Source organism: Poecilia latipinna, unplaced genomic scaffold (genome assembly GCF_001443285.1).
Source record: "Poecilia latipinna isolate Pla-1442-1.1 unplaced genomic scaffold, P_latipinna-1.0 Scaffold1529, whole genome shotgun sequence".
Lineage (NCBI taxonomy): Eukaryota > Metazoa > Chordata > Actinopteri > Cyprinodontiformes > Poeciliidae > Poecilia > Poecilia latipinna.
Window position 1 is genome coordinate 3,987 of NW_015114145.1, and position 6,087 is coordinate 10,073.

The window sequence follows — 6,087 nt, forward strand, 5'->3', positions numbered from 1 at the left end:
GCAGAGACTCTAAACGTGTAATGCCACACACATAAAACAGAAGAAGTGGTAAAGAACACCTCCTGAGGCCTTTAATAAAACATCGATTGCATGGTGTTTCTACTGAATATTTCATAAACAGCCTCACTTTTTCCTTTTGAATTGGCACAAACATGTGAAGTTGCAGTGGGCAAAAAATATGGAACTTTTCGTAATATTTTAATTGCGTGAGAAGTACATTTATGTTCGTTAAAACCCATATGGAGGGCAAAAAACTGCTCCCCGACCATGACTACCATTGGTTTTAGCTGAGAAAGTTGTCAATATAGCACACTAAAACTTAAATGTACGCGTGATGGATAAAAGAAAAAGGGACCCATTTACTACAAATTGTGAACAACTAGAAAACAAGAACTGGTAAAAGTTGTCATTTAAAAAATAGTGAGGGAGAGGGAAGTAGATCAGCTATGCTAGCTTGACTTTGACAATCGTAACATGTACTTGATACATGTTATGTATCTACTGTAAAATTCGTTGTGTTTCAGTTCACTTAGAAAACATTAATGCGATCTACACAACAAATCTGTGTGTAACATAGTCCAGAGAGAGAGAGAGAGAGAGAGAGATTTAGAATACTAGTAGTTTTGAGTTCTTCAAATTTTTTTCTGGATTATTTTCCCTTTGCTGTGGCACATTGCACTAAATTAATAATACATCTCCAGGTTTCATTTTCTTAACGGAATTGTTCCACGGTGGCAGGGAGGATATGGATGGGAAGTTTTTGCCCTCCAGCGTTGTGCGCATGTGCCAAAATTTCCAGATGCAAACAGTGACATGCAACGTGTCCATAAGATGTCAAAGAGGGACTCCCAGACCGGCATGACTATACGGGACAGGAAGCTGCTTGGCATCACTTCCCCTCTGCTAACTCTGGTCTTGAAGGAAAATCCCATAAAGAGAGACAGATGGGAGGAGGAGGGGAGGAGGGGCGTAGCTGTCTGGTTGCTGATCAAACACAAACGGTGGAGTTTGACAGGCAGAAGAAGCCGTAGATGTCGGAGGCGTTTATAAAAGAATATATTTACTGACGCTTTCCAATTTTATTTTTTTTATTTTTTTTTTTTTTGCATTGATGACGGCGAGACAAAATGGGAGCTGTCACGCAACCGTGTAGTCAAATCCAAGTAGATAAAAAAGGCAGAGAGGAAGCGCATGGGGGAGGATGACAGAAAGTTTGAAAGAGCTGTGAACCTCCAGCACACAGCGATAACACGGCAGCATAAAGTGTCACGATACCCAAGGTCTTGTTTTGTCTCAGAGAGAATCAGAGACGAGGTGGTGGATGGGGAGGGTGGAGGGGTGAATGTGTGATGAAGACAGAGAAGTGTATGATGCTGGTGTGTGTCTGCGGTGGAGGGGTGGAGGAGCTCCGGGGAGGGGAGAAAAAAAAAAAAAACCTCGCCTCAGCCTCTAAAAACCTCTTTCATGTGCGATTGGGGCCGAGCGTCTAACTCCTCGTTATCTCGCCCAACAGACCGGCTATCGCTTTCTCCGCGCCGGCTGGCTCGGAACGTCTGAAACTTTGGCCTGCTTTCCGCGTCCCAGTTCTCCTGTCTGGAATGTTTCCAGCTAGACTCCGTAGCACCGGGCTCCACTGTTATTTTTGACACGTCATGCTATTCAAATGTCATTAACCATGTTAGGAGGAGAGAGTGAGAGTAATACCATTTTATAGAGGTAAAAGATCTGACTCATGGTTGTGTAACGTAGGGGGTAAGGATCATTGCAAAGGTATTCACATCCTTAAAGTTTTTAAATGCTTTTTGACATTACCACAAACTGCAGTGTATTTAAGGGATACAAATGCAAATTAGCTTATCTTTAACCTTCCTAAAATAACCCTAACCACAGAATGATTTAGATCAAAGCATGTGATTGTGAAAAATGTTCCAGTCAAAGTCCAGAGCCCAGATCCAATTAATCTGGGCTCTGATTAATTGGATCTCTGATTATGTCCTTTCATCCAATCTGACTTAGTTTACCATATTCTTCAAGAAGAAAAGGCAAAAATCTGACCTTTCTCAGCCCACATTTTTAAAGTGACGGTAATATGAAAAATGTACTTTTTTGAGCTTTACATTATGTTATAATGTTATTCCCTCATCAAAAACACACTTGGAGTGTTGCTTTGATTCTCTTCATGCATGTTTGAGAAATCCTTTAATTTCCACGGCAACCATTCAGCTGTACAAAACGCCTGGTTGGACTGATCCCCTGCCTTCAAGGATGAAGATCTTCCTTCATCCTTGAAGGAGGAGCTTCAAGGATGGTTACTGAATGGTAATCTTTGCCTCTCCATTGTAGAAACACTGAAGCTTTCCAAGCTTTAGTGTTTCTTCTCCTTCAGACTAGCCAGCTGAAATTAGCAAACATGGAACTGCTCATCTGCTGAGCTTATTATACGAGCTACTTATCATTTCTACCAGCAAAAATCTTGTTAAAGGGTTGCTAGAGGGCTGCACAGTGGCACAGTTGGTAGAGCTGTTGCCTTGCAGCAAGAAGGTTCTGGGTTCAATTCCTGGCCCCAGTCTTTCTGCATGGAGTTTGCATGTTCTCCCTGTGCATGGTGGGTTATCTCTGGGCACTCCAGCTTCCTCCCACTGTCCACAAACATGACTGTCAGGTTAATTAGTTTTTCTAAATTGTCCCTAGGTGTGAGTGTGTGTGTGCATGGTTGTTTTTCCTGTGTGTCTCTGTGTTGCCCTGCGACAGACTGGCGACCTCTAGCCCGGAACATTAGCTGGAGATAGGCGCCATCAGCCCTCCCGATCCCACCAGGGACAAAGGTGTACAGAGTTTCAGAAAGAGCAGGACTTTCTTAAAGAGACTTTAAATTATAAAGTCAAATTTCTTTTAAGTCATACAACCTCATTTTTATAACTATGAAGTTAACATAGTTACTTTATTGTGCTATAAAATATCACTATGTGGTTGGAAAACACATAATACCGCCCTTTTAAAGATCTAAGATCACAAAATCATGGAATATTTTCCATAGTTCCACTGTGACAAAAATAATGGGCAAAATTTGCTACTGGATGATGATCCTGCAGCCTCTGTAAGGTAGAAATTGATTTAGTTATGTAGCAGACCTGTTCATCTGAGAGGAGAGTGATTTGTAAGGCTTTAGCACCAGTCAAGCATCTGCATAATCCTGTTAATCACTCCTGGCCTCTCTCTCTCTCCCCTCTCTCTCTCTTTTCTCCTTTTTCTCTCTCTCCTTTTTTCATCTCACTGGTTTTCTGAGGCTCAGCCTTGTCTGCATCTTACGTAAGCTCTCGCGCAAAAAGAACGAAAAGGGAATCGTGGATCCGGGAGAACACAAAACACATCCCAGCCTCGATTTCTTTATCAAAAGACCTACTTATGAAATCCATATTTCATCCTGACTTCTCATTCCAGCTGCTGATGGGTGCACTCAGCTCCAGATATTTTGCAAAATCTTTGGAATTTTTTTTTTCACAATATCAAAGATTGTGAACATCTCTGATGTGCCCAGAGGGTCCCAGTAGTCTCAAGTCGTAAAAAAATAAAAAAAAATAAAAGGCAACCAGACTGGCTTCACCTCCCCCCCTCACAATTGTTCACCAACACACACTCAGCGGACCCCGAAGGCTGCCAAATGTCAACTCCGATCTGGGGCAGGCTCCTTGCAGGCACGGACGGACACACAGCCAGATGAGCTCCCGCATCCAGAGGAGCGTGTGGTTACTACGGTAACCTTTGCCTCTCCATCGTAGAAACACTGGAAAGCTGTGGTGTTGGGTCGGGGGGTTGGGGGAGTTGTATTGTCTGGAAGGCAGTTAGTGGTTTGTCATGCGGTATTACGGCAAGCAGAGAGAGATGTGTGTATGTGGAGCAAATGTTGGGCATTTAAAGTGTGTGTGTGTGTTTTGGGAGTGTGGGGGGTGTAATAAAACACAAACAAAGAGCCCCACTGGTTCAATATTCATTTATAGTGGTTTTTATTATCTTTTTTTACAACGTCTGATTTAGATTTAGTGGCCATTAACAGCAGCACACAGAGCCAGGGGGCTTGGTGTGCTAATGATTACTCAGACCTCTTCTCTCTACTTGTAGGCTCCATTGTGAGGCAGACGTAAACATGTTTACTTCTAGTAACTGCAACTGCAAATGTAAGATTTAGTCGTAGACTTTATAGGTAAATAAGAGTAATTTATGTTGCTGCTAGCATCTTTAAACAAAGTGAGAAGTTTTGTTTCACACACTTTTTCAGCCAGATCAGTGTGTCTTTCTGAGCTGCTTAAGTTATGGAGTAAATATCTGAAGACAGCGAAGTCAGGATGTGGTTGAGATCAGATTACAACTCACTGTTTGTGTTCAGATCTAATTTTGCCCTGATGGTATTCTTCCTTCCATAATCGTGTGGATACAGCAGCTTCCAGAAGTATATAATTTGCTATTAACTTTTTATTATTTTGTTATGTTGCACATACTTTTGTTAGCTTTAGATGACATAATGATGGATAAAATGTACTGCATAGCTGGTTTTAAATTGTTTTGTTTTGTTTTTTTGACAAATTAAAATCTGACAAGTGTGGAATATGCTAAATTTAGCAGAATTATCTTTTGTAATAAATTAGCTTAATATGATTTAATAAAATCTAATTATTATAGTTTGGATTTTTTTTGTCAAATTACCTCAAAATTCTGCAGTTTTCTTAAATACTGCTTTTTAGCTACGGCTGTAGCTAAAAATGTTTTCACTACTTTTATTTATTTATTTTTTACCAGCAATCAGTCACAATCAGTAACAATTCACTTATCTGAGTACATAAATTATTCCAAATATAACACAGTTCCACAGAGAAAATCCAATTTTAGATCCAATATGGGAATTCCCAGGATCTGCTGGGAAATTGTATCAACTGAATAATGACGCATTTTTCAGGTACTGAGTTTAATTTATGCTAGATTTTATTTGTTATTTTTTACTACAAGCACATTCAAATTCATGTATTGGAAGACATATTTAATCATTGTAATTATTTTTTTAACCCTCCACTTACTTGGTTGAATTCATTCCTCCAAATTTCCTTGAAAACTTAGACGCTAAACACACCGGATCTGTTTTAGCATCCAATCTGACAGATCAGAGCACAATGATGTATGCAACAGTTAAAAAACGTTAGCAGACCACTAGCGATTTTCTGGGACTCCTTCTCCCACTGTCCTACCAAGGTAGACCTGAGGTCTGTTTTATTTTGAGCAACATTTGATGGGAGCATCATGAGTGAGACAGAAAGTGAGATGCAGTGGCAAAATAAACCCATCTGCTTTGGGTGGAAATATTTTACTAGCAAAAAAAGTAGTTTACTTACCCATGGTTGGAGCTCAGAGTTGAGTTTATGTATGCTTACACTGGCAGGACTCGGATCTTAAAGTGTAGGTACAGAAGGCACATTCTGTCACAAAGACTTGGCGATCAAGTGGACATTAGTGTGGACTGGGAGGTTTGAACTAGGCCTTAACCCCATTCTGTTCAGTCACCATCAGGTAAATTGACCCCTCAAAAACGAACACAAAATCTAAAGAAATCTCTGAAAAACCGTCACCTTATGTTAAAGGTCGCTTCAAAGGTAAGTGTGAAGAACTGCATGTCAGTACGTTTGAATTTAGACTCAAAGTGCACAAAGTAGCAGACTGGATGGTATTTACTACCAAATAAACTTGATTGATTTAGCTTACATCTCTATTTGCTGCCAATCTGTTGACCGTAACTCTTTGGATAGTTTCATTAATATCTGTTCAGTGAGTTACAATGAGGGAGTGGTGAGTGCTTGACCTTTAGTGACCCTGGGCTGTGGAAGGAGAAAACGTATGACATCTTACAGAAAGACCCAGAAAGAAAAGACTGGAACCAGCCATAAATCTGCCTCTGGCAGTAGAAAATAAGGAGAATCTTTTCATTTCGCTTTACAAAACATTCTAGCTGTCGAAGCTAATACCACACCATTTCATTATACAGTTGTGGTCAAAAGTGTACATACACTTGTAAAAAATCATAATGTTATGGCTGTCTTGAGT

The 6,087-nt window shown here is 40.3% G+C and overlaps 1 protein-coding gene across 1 annotated transcript in view; it reads left to right on the forward strand.

Moving 5' to 3' along the window:
• Positions 1–5,494: 5,494 nt before the first annotated feature.
• nsfl1c (NSFL1 (p97) cofactor (p47)) overlaps positions 5,495–6,087 on the forward strand; it is a 20,868-nt gene continuing 20,275 nt past the window's right edge. The window contains exon 1 of the mRNA XM_015058286.1: positions 5,495–5,499. The gene's annotated coding sequence lies outside the window, so the exon portion shown is untranslated. The remainder of the gene's footprint in view (positions 5,500–6,087) is intronic.